Consider the following 15029-nt stretch of genomic DNA (forward strand, 5'->3'; position numbering starts at 1 on the left):
ACATTTTAAAATGATATTTGGAGCTCTTATCAGGAATTGGAGAAGGTGCTTTGCTTGACTCAGCTGATGAAGATGAAGAAAATTTTTCTATTGGAGGATCTGCTCCAGAAGTTGGAACCATCTGTTTAGGATTTTGAAGCTCTCCAGCCACAGAAGCAGCAGACCACAATGGAATTTTCATAATTGGTATCATAGCAGTTGCACTGGTGATCTTGAAGAAACTGAAACAGGAGATCTCTATGATATAGGAGATTCTGGCTCCAGTGTAACCGTGAACTCCTCATGGGTTGTAAAGGAAGTTCTTGGTACTGAATAAGAATTTGAAGAATGTGATGTCAATTTATTTGGTATCAAATCCCCCAGCGCTGGACATTAATGATATTACCCTTGCTTTAATTCTTATTAATCAAATTCTGTCTCAGCTGTTCCATTATTCTGCCCATTTTTTTTGTTCATTATCTTGCATTGGTGACTTATTTTCTCTTCCTTCTATCCATAGCTAGGAGATTGTAGCCTTTCCTTACTGATACAGTTCTCATCACAGCCATCCAGACCTTTGCCCCTCCAGACTGCAGCCTACTTGTGTCTGCTCTTGAATTCTACTCAGGATCTTCAGCTAGTTGGGAATATGGCATCCCAACTGTGCCACTGGTGTGGGTAGGCTTGAAAAATCCCATCCGGGCTTTCTGTTTGCTCCTGGGGTTTGTTTCAAGGTGTAGATTCTAATCAGTAAAAGCCCTACATGGTTTAGGACCTGCATACTTTGGGGATAGTCTCTTCTGCTATACACCTTGAGATCAGCCAAGATTCTTTGCTGACACTTTCTGGCTGATGAGTCACTTAAGGATCAGAGGCAAAGAGAAGATTTCAGAAGTTCCTCATCTGTGGAACTTGCTTTCTCTACTGATTTGCCCATTTTAGTGACCTTCAGAGAAGAGTCATCTTTTTGGCCAAGCGTTTGTTAAGTGATGGACCATTGCAGAACTATTAGTGTGGCTGGATAGAGAGCATTCTTTGCCCTGCATATTGTGAGCAAATTATATTTTTTAAAAAAATTTACATTGTATGGATGGATGCTGGAGCAAAGGGGAGATTGAACGATCAGCAGCTAAATAAACTGGCCTCTAATAAGTTCCATACTGTATTTCTCTTATGGTCCTTTTACAGCATTGTTTACAGGGTGACTATGGAGTGATACCATTTTTTGAGGTAGTTTCACCTGAGTAATAGCTTTATTGTCATATTTTTCATTGCAATACTCGGCAGATCTCATCAGTCTTATGGCAACAATGAACATTATAGTCCGAGAGGAAACTAAAAAGGTGATAGTGGGGATTTGAAGATGCAAGCTGTGTCCCCTCTGAAACAATTACAGACAAACCGGAAATTCACTGTGGGCTGTTGCTGTTAATGTATCAGCAGATAGAGTTGGGATTAGGGACTGATGGAATCAGATGTACCCAAATGATTATTTACATATGAATAAACCAGGGTGCAGGGTGGTTTCTAAAAAGGGAAACAACATCAGTAACGTCGATTCCATCTCACTTGCTGGTCAGAGAGCACTGAATGAGCTATGAACAAGTTACTATCCCTGTAAAGGTTTCAGAGTAGCAGCCATGTTAGTCTGTATCCATGAAAAGGAGGACTTGTGACACCTTAGAGATTAACAAATTTATTTGAGCATAAGCCTTTGTTAGCTACAGCTCACTTCATCGGATGCATTCAGTGGAAAATAAGGTGGGGAGATTTATATATACAGAACATGAAACAATGAGTGTTACCATACACACTGTAACGAGAGTGATCAGGTAAGGTGAGCTATTACCAGCAGGAGAGCGGGGGGAGGGGGACTTTTGTAGTGATAATCAAGGTGGGCCATTTCCAGCAGTTGACAAGAACATCTGAGGAACAGCGGGGGGGAGGGGATAAACATGGGGAAATAGTTTTACTTTGTGTAATGACCCATCCACTCCCAGTCTTTATTCAAGCCTAATGTAATGGTGTCCAGTTTGCAAATTAATTCCAATTCAGCAGTCTCTCGTTGGAGTCTGTTTTTGAAGTTTTTTTTGTTGAAGAATTGCCACTTTTAGGTCTGTAATCGAGAGACCAAAGAGATTGAAGCGTTCTCCGACTGTTTTTTGAATGTTTTAAATCTTGACATCTGATTTGTGTCCATTTATTCCTTTATGTAGAGACTGAATAGGTCAGAATACGAACAAGAGGCTGCTAGGCAGCAACTTTCTACAAGCCATTACCCTCTGATCTCACTGAGGGCTACCAAAAGAAACTACACCATTTGCTCAAGAAACTCCCTGAAAAAGCACAAGAACAAATCCGCACAGACACACCCCTGGAGCCCCGAGCAAGGGTATTCTATCTGTTACCCAAGATCCATGAACCTGCAAATCCTGGATGCCCCATCATCTCGGGCATTGGCACCCTGACAGCAGGATTGTCTGGCTATGTAGACTCCCTCCTCAGGCCCTATGCTATCAGCACTCCCAGCTATCTTTGACACACCACTGACTTCCTGAGGAAACTACAATCCATTGGTGATCTTCTGAAAACACCATCCTAGCCACTATGGATGTAGAAGTCCTCCACGCCAACATTTCACACAAAGATATAACTATTTCACATTTGGGGACAACGTATACCTTCAAATCAGTGGCACTGCTATGGGTACCGGCATGGCCCCACAGTTTGCCAACATTTTTATGGCTAACTTAGAACAACGCTTCCTCAGCTCTCGTCCCCTAATGCCCCTACTCTACTTGCGCTACATTAATGACATATTCATCATCTGGACCCATGGAAAAGAAGCCCTTGAGGAATTCCACCATGATTTCAACAATTTCCATCCCACCATCAACCTCAGCCTGGACCAGTCCACACAAGAGATCCACTTCCTGGACACCACGGTGCTAATAAGCGATGGTCACATAACACCACTCTATACCGGAAACCTACTGACCCCTATGCCTACATACATGCCTCCAGCTTTCATCCAGACCACACCACATGATCCATTGTCTACAGCCAAGCTCTACGATACAACCACATTTGCTCCAACCCCTCAGACAGAGTCAAACACCTACAAGATCTCTATCAAGCATTCTTACAACTACAATACCCACCTGCTAAAGTGAAGAAACAGATTGACAGAGCCAGAAGAGTACCCAGAAGGTACCTACTACAGAACGGACCCAACAAAGAAAATAACAGAACGCCACTAGCCATCACCTTCAGCCCCAACTAAAACCTCTCCAAGGCATCATCAAGGATCTACAACCTATACTGAAGGACGATCCATCACTCTCACAGATCTTGGGAGACAGGCCAGTCCTTGCTTACAGACAGCCCCTCAACCTGAAGCAAATACTAATCAGCAACCACACACCACACAACAGAACCACTAACCCAGGAACCTATCCTTGCAACAAAGCCCATGGCCAACTGTATCCACATATCTATTCAGGAGACACCATCATAGGGTCTAAGCACATCAGCCACACTATCAGAGGCTCATTCACATGCACATCTACCAGTGTGATATATGCCATCACGTGCCAGCGCTCCAGCAGGCACTGCTTGGGGATGCTTCTACCACAAAGTGCAACCAGGCAGCGCAGTATCCATCAGTGGGACAACACAGAGCCACTCTAAGAACAAGCCGTTCCTCATCTCTCCAGCCTCTTCCCACTTTCCCCCCTCCATGATTTCACCCTAGGTGGATGGTGAATCCATTCACCCATCAGCTGCCCCTTAATAGCCAGCTTCTCTCCATCCTCAGCCTCTGAAATGAGCCACATGACTTCTGCTGCTCCCAGGGCTGAGGGAGATAGGAGGACAAGGCAAATAGAGGGAAGTGTCTCACATCTGGCGGGTTGGCTAGGGAAGAGGAGGGGTTTCTGCAATGGGGATGAGGTGCCAATTGAGGCTCATTGCTGGCATGAGTCCAAACCCACCACCTCCTCCCAGTAGCCAAAGGACCTGTGCCTCCATCCTGCCAAAGTGCCCCCCAGCCCAAAAAAAAAAAGAATTATTAGCCAGTTCCCACCACACATCCACCAGGGAACTGAGAGTTAAACAGGTAAGTTAGGCCCAAATTTATGATTTGGAAAAAGAAAGTTTTGCTGGATTTAATATTAAAAACAGAAATATCGTCATGGGGTTTTAAAAACATTATTCCAATTAAAACAGGTTTTTGCTTGTATTTAAACTTGGAACTCAGATACACCAGCCTTCTGTTGTTGTGCGAGGACCAGATTGAACATAATTAGACAACAATGAAACTGACTAGTCCCAGGTGTCTCAGGAGAATGGAAGTAAATAATATGGTGAAAAGTAAAATTAGATGTTAAAAATTTCAATTTTAATCATTGACATTTTTAACAACAGGGGACAAAATCTCAGAAGTCCTGAGATCTTTCCTCAGCTTTGTCTGACTTGCTAGGTGACTTTGCATATATTCTAAATTAATCTGCTAATTTCTAGTCTATCTTTCATCTTCAAATAACCTAATTCTGATTGCTGTAAAGTGTAGCTTCCCCTCGGACTTGACACTACAGTGCACAAGTTCCTTCCTCCTTTAACGTCTCCTGACCAAACATTTTAAAAACGTATTTCCCCAGCCTTATTTATGTTCAGAAAATTGAAGCCTACACTGTGAACAGAACCTTCCAAAAGCTTCATAATAATTCCATGGTTATTAGAAAGCATCCCGGTCATGTGACAAATGTAGCGATCCTGTTGTACTGTCAGTCATCTGTCAGAAAATAGTTTACAATTCATTCATGAGGCCCGTCACACTGCTAAGTGAAATTTAACTAAATTGCACACCATGAAACCTGCTTATAGTGAAGTCAGCTTTTCATAAAACAATTTCACTCCAAGTAGAGGTTCTCTCTAATTGGAATTGTGATTTGCATGATTGGAATTGCAAATTGACTTTCACTGAAACAAGTAGAGGCTTTCATTCCACTTCATTACAAATGGGGTTTTATATTATAGAGTTCACATTGAAAATACAATGGAAACTGTTAGGTGGTTGCGTTCAAAATCAACTATAGTTTTATAATATTTTGGAGAGCCTGGAAAAGAATGATAAAATCCATGAATCTCCTGGACAATTTGGGAGACTCCACAGGTATGGTTGGACCACACATTGATCTGCAAGATATTCAGTTTCTGTAGCAGATACGTGGAAGCCTTGACCAAAGCATTTCTAGCTATGAAGGGGTTTGGGATTATCCTATAATTCTCCTCCACATCTCTTTACATAAAAGGTAAAAGAGAAGGTCAAAAATTAAAAATAATTAGTGTCTGAATCTGGTGGAGAAAGAGTTGGTTTGTGAACCTCTGGAGATTAATGACAGATTAGCTAAAATATCTGTGTCTACAGACATTTTATATCTATCTTAGATTTTTATATTGCCCATCATCATTGTATCTGAGTGTCTTCCATATAAAACCAATAGTAGTAGCAAAGTCAATAGTGAACGTCATGGATCTTTGTTACTTCTCACGTTAGGGGGTCAGTTTATGATAATACAAATAATTATTAATAACTCTGCTTGGGGTAGGGTTTTTTGCGGAGTAGGGAGAGGTTTGGGGATAAAAAAGGTGTTTAAGTTGTGTGCCTTATGGTACAAAAGGCTTTCTCAAAGAGGAAGGCTTTGCAACATTTCTTAAAGATGGTCAGACTCTGGATTTGCCTGATCTCGCCAAGATTGTTTCCTAGCTGGATCCCCTTGACAGGCTTTGACCCCAGCTCTCATGTGGTTCATCCTGGTCTCTTTGATCTGCATTATCCCAGAAGAGTGCAGCTGTCATGGGTGTTCATAGATCAAACTTCAGTCTTTGATGTAACTGAGACATAATCCATTAAGTGCTTTGAAAATCAGGATCAAAGCATTAAACTGCCATTGGAACATGACTGAGAACCGGTGGAGGGATTTAAGAACAAGTCCAGTGTGTTCTCGGAGACCTGAGCCATGGAGAAGGTGGGCAGCCATATTCTAGACCAACTGGAGGTTGTGCGCCATCTTCACATTCAGCTTCAGATACACTGAGTTACAGTAATCCAACCTGGAGGGGACAAATCATGGGAGAAAGGGACAAGCTGGAAGTGAAAGGTGGCATTTTTGGAAACGGATGCTACCTGGTCATCAAAGCTTCGCAAGGAGTCAAACAGGACCCTGAGCTTCCTATCACTTTGACCAATGGGGATTGTATGCCTTCACAGGAAGGTAGAGACAATATATCGGCCTTCAAAGTGCACTTTAAGCTTGCCTAGGTTCAGCTAGTGCCAGCTGCTATTCATCCAAAAGCAAATTTCCTGTAGGCATTCTGACATTTTAGTAGTGGTGGTGGTTAAATCAATTATTAGTGAGATATATAGTTAAGTGTCATCAGCATACTGATGTGATGTATTAACAGGAATGTTGTATGTAAGACATTGGAGGTAATTGCCCCACTCTACTTGTCACTGGTAAGGCGTCACCTGGCACACTGCGTCCATTTTTGGGCACCACACTTTAATAAAAATGTGGACAAACTGTAGAGAGTCTGGAGGACAGCAACAAAAGTGATGAGAAATTTAGAAAGATGACCTGTGAGGAAAAGTTTAAAAAATTGGACACGTTTAGTTTAAAGAAAAGAAGACTGAAGGAGACATAATTTTCAAATATGTTAAAGGTTGTTATAAAGACGATGGTGATAAATTGTTCTCGGTGATAAATTGTTCTCCGTGTCCACTGAATGTAGGACAAGAAGTAATGGGCTTAATTTGCAGTAAGGGAGATTTAGGTTCAATGTTAGGAAAATCTGACTAGAAGGATACGTAAGCACTGGAACAGGTTACCTAGTCCCCATCATTTGTGGATTTGGCTTCAAAGAATGGGTTAAATAAACATCCATCAAGAATGGCCTAGGTATACTTAACCCTGCCTCAGCATGGGGCAGGACGGGGAGCAGATACATGATCTCCTGATTGATTGTTTGAAAAGTGTGAATTGGGAGTGCTTTGATCCAGGGAAGCCTTGAGTGGGCCTGACTGTTATAAAAAGCCAGTCAGCTGCGAACCAACTGAGCAGCGAACAGCAGAGAGGCTAACAGAGGGAGTTTGCCTGGGATCTGCCTGGAGAGAGCCCACTTACATCTTGCCGGCTTCTCTGAGTAGTTACTACAACTCCTGAGGAAGCTCGTAGAATGAAGGTAATATGGATGGGGAGTGTTCAGCTGTTGTGTGACCTGCACTGGATGTGCCATGTTTGTCTTTCTTCCACAGGGCAAAAGCGACTTTGTCTGTACAAAGTGCAAGCTGGTCTCCATATTGGAAGAGAAGGTTCAAGGTCTGGAGCAACAGGTATCGACCCTGCGTTGCATAAGAGAAACTGAAGATTTCCTGGACAGAAGTCAGGATATGTTTCTACGGACACAACGTTCTGAAGATTCAGAGCAGGCTGCACTGCGGGGACAGGAGGATGGTGAAGAAATTTGGCAGGATGTGACCTCCAGAAGAAGAAAGGGGAGTGTCCATGTACCAGCAACACAGATACAGGTAAGTAACCGTTTTCATGTTCTCTCCATGGGTACTAATGCGGAGAGTGGACTAGATGATACATCTGAGGGAAGGGAACAGAAGGAGACTCCGCCGATTGGAAGGCATGAGATGCACTGTCCTAGGGTTGGGGGTTCCATGACTACCACTCCCAAGAGAAGGAGGCGGGTGGTGGTGGTCGGGGACTCTCTCCTCAGGGGGACTGAATCATCTATCTGCCGCCCCAACCGGGAAAACCGAGAAGTCTGCTGCTTGCCAGGAGCTAGGATTCATGATGTGATGGAGAGACTGCAGAGACTCATCAAGCCCTCGGATCGCTACCCCTTCCTGCTTCTCCACGTGGGCACCAATGATACTGCCAAGAATGACCTTGAGCGGATCACTGCAGACTACATGGCTCTGGGAAGAAGGATAAAGGAGTTTGAGGTGCAAGTGGTCTTCTCGTCCATCCTCCCTGTGGAAGGAAAAGGCCTGGGTAGAGACTGTCGAATCGTGAAAGTCAACGAATGGCTACACAGGTGGTGTCTGAGAGAAGGCTTTGGATTCTTTGACCATGGGATGGTGTTCCAAGAAGGAGGAGTACTAGGCAGAGACGGGCTCCACCTAACCAAGAGAGGGAAGAGCGTCTTCGCAAACAGACTGGCTAACCTAGTGAGGAGGGTTTAAATTAGGTTCACTGGGAGAAGGAGACCAAAGCCCTGAGGTAAGGGGGACGTGGGATACCGGGAGGAAACACGAGGAGGAGCACGCGAGAGGGGAGGGCTCCTGCCTCATACTGAGAAAGAGGGACAATCAGCAACTTATCTCAAGTGCCTATACACAAATGCAAGAAGCCTGGGAAACAAGCAGGGAGAACTGGAAGTCCTGGTACAGTCAAGGAATTATGATGTGATTAATAACAGAGACTTGGTGGGATAACACATGACTGGAATACTGTTATGGGTGGATATAAACTGTTCAGGAAGGATAGGCAGGGCAGAAAAGGTGGGGGAGTTGCATTGTATGTAAGGGAGCCGTATGACTGCTCAGAGCTCAAGTATGAAACTGCAGAAAAACCTGAAAGTCTCTGGATTAAGTTTAGAAGTGTGAGCAACAAGGGTGATGTCGTGGGATAGACTGATATAGACCACCGCACCAGGGGGATGAGGTGGACGAGGCTTTCTTCCGGCAACTCACGGAAGTTACTAGATCGCAGGCCCCGGTTCTCATGGGAGACTTCAATCATCCTGATATCTCCTGGGAGAGCAATACAGCGGTGCACAGACAATCCAGGAAGTTTTTGGAAAGTGTAGGGGACAATTTCCTGGTGCAAAGTGCTGGAGGAATCAACTAGGGGCAGAGCTCTTCTTGATCTGCTGCTCACAAACCGGGAAGAATTAGTAGGGGAAGCAAAACTAGATGGGAACCTGGGAGGCAGTGATCATGAGATGGTCGAGTTCAGGATCCTGACATAGGGAAGAAAGGAGAGCAGCAGAATACGGACCCTGGACTTCAGAAAAGCAGACTTTGACTCCCTCAGGTAACTGATTGGCAGGATCCCCTGGGAGAATAACAGGAGGGGGAAAGAAGTCCAGGAGAGCTGGCTGTATTTTAAAGAATCCTTATTGAGGTTACAGGGACAAACCATCCCAATGTGTAGAAAGAATAGTAAATATGGCAGGCCACCAGCTTGCCTTAACAGTGAAATCCTTGGTGATCTTGAACACAAAAAAGCAGCTTACAAGAAGTGGAAGATTGGACAAATGACCAGGGAAGAGTATAAAAATATTGCTCGGGTATGCAGGAGTGAAATCAGGAAGGCCAAATCACACCTGGAGTTGCAGCTAGCAAGAGATGTTAAGAGTAACAAGAAGGGTTTCTCCAGGTTGTTAGCAACAAGAAGAAAGTCAAGGAAAGTGTGGGCCACTTACTGAATGAGGGAGGCAACCTAGTGACAGAGGATGTGGAAAAAGCTAATGTAATCAATGCTTTTTTTGCCTCTGTCTTCACGAACAAGGTCAGCTCCCAGACTACTGCACTGGGCAGCACAGCATGGGGAGGTGGTGACCAGCCCTCTGTGGAGAAAGAAGTGGTTGGGGACTATTTAGAAAAGCTGGACGAGTACAAGTCCATGGGGCCGGATGCACTGCATTCAAGAGTGCTAAAGGAGTTGGCGGATGTGATTGCAGAGCCATTGGCCATTATCTTTGAAAACTCATGGCGATCGGGGGAAGTCCCGGATGACTGGAAAAAGGCTAATATAGTGCCCATCTTTAAAAAAGGGAAGAAGGAGGATCCTGGGAAGTACAGGCCAGTCAGCCTCATCTCAGTCCCTGGAAAAATCATGGAGCAGGTCCTCAAGGAATCAATTCTGAAGCATTTAGAGGAGAGGAAAGTGATCAGGAACAGTCAGCATGGATTCACCAAGGGCAAGTCATGCCTGACTAATCTAATTGCCTTCTATGAAGAGATAACTGACTCTGTGGATAAGGGGAAAGCAGTGGACATGTTGTTCCTTGACTTTAGCAAAGCATTTGACACGGTCTCCCACAGTATTCTTGCCAGCAAGTTAAAGAAGTATGGGCTGGATGAATGGACTATAAGATGGATAGAAAGTTGGCTAGATCATCGTGCTCAACGGGACATCAATGGCTCCATGTCTAGTTGGCAGCCGGTATCAAGTGGAGTGCCCCAAGGGTTGGTCCTGGGGCTGGTTTCCTTCAATATCTTCATAAATGATCTGGAGGATGGTTTGGATTGCACCCTCAGCAAGTTTGCAGATGACACTAAACTGGGAGGAGAGGTAGATATGCTGGAGGGTAGGGATAGGATACATAGGGACCTAGACAAATTGGAGGATTGGACCAAAAGAAATCTGATGAGGTTCAACAAGGACAAGTGCAGAGTCCTGCACTTAGGACGGAAGAATCCCATGCACTGCTACAGATTAGGGACTGAATGGCTAGGCAGCAGTTCTGCAGAAAAGGACCTGGGGTTACAGTGGACGAGAAGCTAGATATGAGTCAACAGTGTGCCGTTGTTGCCAAGAAGGCCAATGGCATTTTGGGATGTATAAGTAGGGGCATTGCCGGCAGATTGAGGGACATGATCGTTCCCCTCTATTCGACATTGGTGAGGCCTCATCTGGAGCACTCTGTCCAGTTTTGGGCCCCACACTACAAGAAGGATGTGGAAAAATTGGAAACGTCCAGCGGAGGGCAACAAAAATGACTAGGGGACTGGAACACATGACTTATGAGGAGAGGCTGAGGGAACTGGGATTGTTTAGTCTGCGGAAGAGAAGAGTGAGGGGAGATTTGATAGCTGCTTTCAACTACCTGAAAGGGGGTAACAAGGAGGATGGATCTAGACTGTTCTCAGTGGTAGCAGATTGCAGAACAAGGAGTAATGGTCTCAAGTTGCAGAGGAGGAGGTTTAGGTTTGATATTAGGAAAAACTTTTTCACTAGGAGGGTGGTGAAATACTGGAATGCGTTACCTAGGGAGGTGGTGGAATCTCCTTCCTTAGAAGTTTGTAAGGTCAGGCTTGACAAAGCCCTGGCTGGGATGATTTAGTTGGGGATTTGTCCTACTTTGAGCAGAGGGTTGGACTAGATGACCTCCTGAGGTCCCTTCCAACCCTGATATTCTATGATTCTATGATGTATCTTTCAGAACTTCTATGGTTTTATCTCGCTTAATTTAGCATATGGGTTACCTTTTTGGCTATGGAGTCTCAACTTATTGCTCAAGAAATTAGAAAGTGGTCTGAGATCTGTTTTATCTAATTCATGATCCATTCCTTGCAAGTACTCAGTGATAGCCTTAAACTCTATCATGAAAATAAAATAAGGAATGATTAGTAAGAACTCCTGTTCTGTGCCTTAACCATTTGCCATCAAGATAAGTAATGTCTATGCCCTCAACCCAACTTTCTTCTCTAAAATGATCCAGAGATTTTCTTCCCAAGTTCCATTCTGACCCAAGAATTGAACTCCCTGGACACAGTTCCTCAGTGCAGTAGATTGAGTTTTTTTGAGATAATTAAACAAGGCCACAAGTCTTTCAAACAAATTTATGACTGACATTTGAAGATGTATGAATGATTTGTTAGTCATAATTGAAGTGATCTGAATGAAAGCCACATTTACAATTAAAAGAATTTTATCATGTTTTTAAAAATAATTACTAACATATTTGTCGGTTATGTTTTCCTAACAAAAGCTCCCTATTTTTCAGCTCTTTGTTAGGTGCTCTTCATCTTCTTGTTAAGCTCCACTGATATCCTTGACACAATGAAAAAGCTTTTTTGGTTATCAGAGAACCTTCAGAAAACTTGCAATCTGAGAAACACTGCAGACTGAATGTTTTTTTTTTCCTTCTTGAACATCAAACTTTACAGTTGCTGCAGGATATGAGATGATAGACTAGAGCAGATCCTGCAGACAGATGGATTAAGTTACCTAGTACAGAACGCAGAGTACATTTAGTGAATGTCCTAACATCCAGAAGCCCTGTTCCTCATACCCATTATCTAAGCATACGTCTGCTGTGATGTGTGTAGTTATGACTGTTTTCTATTTACTTCACATTTAAAAAAAGACACCAACAACTTGAGAGCTAGTCAGTTAAAAAAAAAATCAGGTCCTACCCAATCTCCTTATCCTCTCTGATTTTATTTTACAAGCATATTTTCCTATTTTTTGCTTTTCTCTTTCCCGTGGTATGTGAAAGACCCATACAAACAACAGGAGAAACCAGGGGCCCACTCTTGCAAGTCCTTAGAGACATAAGTAACTTTACTCATGAGAGTAAAGCTACTAAAATACATAGAAACAGAAACAGAGACAAATAATTTCCTCTCATCTCTTTCTATGCAATTGTTTTAGATGTTCTTTGTAACAATTGATCAAAATATTTCAGACTGAAGTGTGGGTTTTTCAAGCTGCCTGTATTCCTTTAAAAGTAAAATGTCTGTCTGCCTATCTGCTAGGGGACAGAGTTGTCAGACATTCTGATCCCAAAGTGATGACGCAGTATAAACACCTAGAGATCAATTAATTCAAAGTGAGCACTTTACAGACTGAAAGCACATGGTTTTACCCTCTGTTTTGGAAACATAACAGGCACATTCGTCTTCACCATATAACTTTGTTTATTGTTGTAGTTTAGTATATATAAAGGTATTTCAGCACCAGACAAGCCTCACAGTGATAGACATTGATTACAGCCAGAAAGCATTTCAGTACAACATATTATCCTTTATAAACATTAATCACCAAGAAAACCTCAAATTATAAAAATAAATGTATGGAGGAAAATAAAGGTTAGTTCTTATTTCAGAAACATGTGGCATGCTTTTCCCTCGGTTCTATTTATTTTAGTAAAATGCTCAGATTCCACACTGATGAGTGCAGTATTAGAACTTGGGTAGACGGAAGAGTGATTTAGATACTCTCTCTCCAAAAAAGGCCCCAAAAGAATTTGAAGCACTAGCAAAAGACATGAAAACCAGTAGCAAAAATGTGTTTAAGTACATCAGAAGCAGGAAGCCTGCCAAACAATCAGAGGGGATAATCGAGCTGCTAAAGGAGCAATCAAGGAAGACAAAGCCATTGCAGAGAAGCTAAATGAGAGATACTCTCACCTGAGCCATTCTTTTTAGGTGATACATCTGAGGAACTGTCCTGGACAGAGACGTTAATAGACATTGTTTTTGGAACAAAATAACAAATTAAACAGTAATAAGTCACCAGGACCAGATGGTGTTCACCCAAGAGTTCTGAAGGAACTCAAATATGAAACTGTAGAAATAATAACTGGGATATGTAACCTACCACTTAAATCAGCAACTGTTGGAAGACAGGATCCTGTGCTAGATGGACGATTGGTCTGACCCAGCACGGCCATGCTTATGTTCCTACATTTGTATGGCACAGTTGGGAATATAACCAGTATCTTTCAACTCATAGTTGCTAGCAATATCCCCCAGATGATGCTGTCTCTCTGAACAGCTGGGTCACAGCAAGAAGACTGAAAGCAGCCTTCCACTATTGCAACTCAAGCATATGTAACATTTGTGTGTGCAGGAGCTTGTGCACCTGCATTAGGTTTCCAGTACATTTCTGGGTAACAGCATTTAAGAATCTCCTTGGTGCCTCTCTGCACCAGAAACTCATATGATGCAATTCCCCAGTCACTATAACCGATTTCAAATGGTGCTAGAAAATAGTATTGACTCTGAACACCAAAAGAAATCAGTCATCCTTTGAAGGGGTTATTGGGAAACGCTGCGAAGAAGAAAAAGCCAAGTCTAGTATTTTTATAGCCATTAATTAATCATCACACCACTACTGTCATTAGACAAATATTATACACATTATTACTGACGTCTAAATGGAGTCACAAAGATGTTTGGGTGCAAATTTTCAGAAGTACTCACTGTGTAGTTTTTTATAACTAACTTTAGCCATCTCAGCCAAAATCCTTCAACCCCGAGTGCCGAAACACCGTAATCCATATTTAGCCAACTAAATGAGTGACCTAGTTTTCATAGATACTAATACCGGCAGCCTCCATTGACTAAAATGGGAACTGTAGGTGCTCAGAACCTATGAAAATCTGCTCACAGGTGGCTAAAGGCACAAAAATTAAGCTCCCCCCCCACCCCCAAATGAGACAACACATGAATATTTGCATCACAGTCACACAGTGGATCAGCAGTAGAGCTGGGAACAGCATCTAGATCTACTGACTCCCATATTACATACACAACGTCAGTTCAATCTCTTCAATAAATAAGAGGCAGATTATTTTACAAGGGTAGAGTAAGAGCTAATAAATTAAACTGTATCCAGGGAGTTCTGGCAATGTGCTCACTGCTATAAAGAACATGGAACAGATAAGGCCCGTCCTGAAGAGTTTATAATCTACGATAACACTCGATGTATACTATCATAGCAGAAACAACAGTGACAAGTTATGTCTAGATGCTGTGTTGTAATTCCACATGTCCCATTTTCACCTCTTGTAAACAACATTCCTGCCTCCAAGAGTTCACAGTACAAACATTACAAATATGCTGTTGCTCAATATCGTGATAATGCAATTTTTGGAATTACAAACTGGGATTGTGCTCGCTTGGTTCAGTTTAAGCATAGATGCTGCAGTCACAGGAGGGTGGGATACAGACAATACACTCAGATCTAGTAGCTATATCCTATATTGAAAGCATGTGTCAGAGGCCTTGATCTTCTTTTCCATATGCCATCAAGATTTCCCAGAATTCAATTCCTTCGCTGACGGAAGGGCAGCCATTCTTCCTCCAAGAACACTGATTTCAAATGGTGCTAGACACTGAGTAGTTAAATCTAAACCACCATATGAAACCAGCTTCCTGAGGGAGCTTCAGAAAGTTTTCTATCTTAGATGAGACTTCCTGTTACTACAGTGAACTTGATATGACCTAGAAAACAGGCACGTAC

At 42.9% G+C, this 15029-nt stretch overlaps 2 long non-coding RNA genes across 3 annotated transcripts in view; one reads left to right on the top strand and one right to left on the bottom strand.

The window, feature by feature from the left end:
- LOC122456939 overlaps window positions 1–8806 on the top strand; it is a 35943-nt gene extending 27137 nt beyond the window's left edge. For both annotated transcript variants that reach the window (XR_006276119.1, XR_006276121.1), the window contains one exon: window positions 8715–8806. This is a non-coding gene — a long non-coding RNA (uncharacterized LOC122456939). The remainder of the gene's footprint in view (window positions 1–8714) is intronic.
- LOC119856198 overlaps window positions 1–15029 on the bottom strand; it is a 118890-nt gene that overhangs the window by 75291 nt on the left and 28570 nt on the right. The gene's annotated exons all lie outside the window — the stretch shown is intronic.

Source organism: Dermochelys coriacea, chromosome 1 (genome assembly GCF_009764565.3).
Source record: "Dermochelys coriacea isolate rDerCor1 chromosome 1, rDerCor1.pri.v4, whole genome shotgun sequence".
Taxonomy (NCBI): domain Eukaryota; kingdom Metazoa; phylum Chordata; order Testudines; family Dermochelyidae; genus Dermochelys; species Dermochelys coriacea.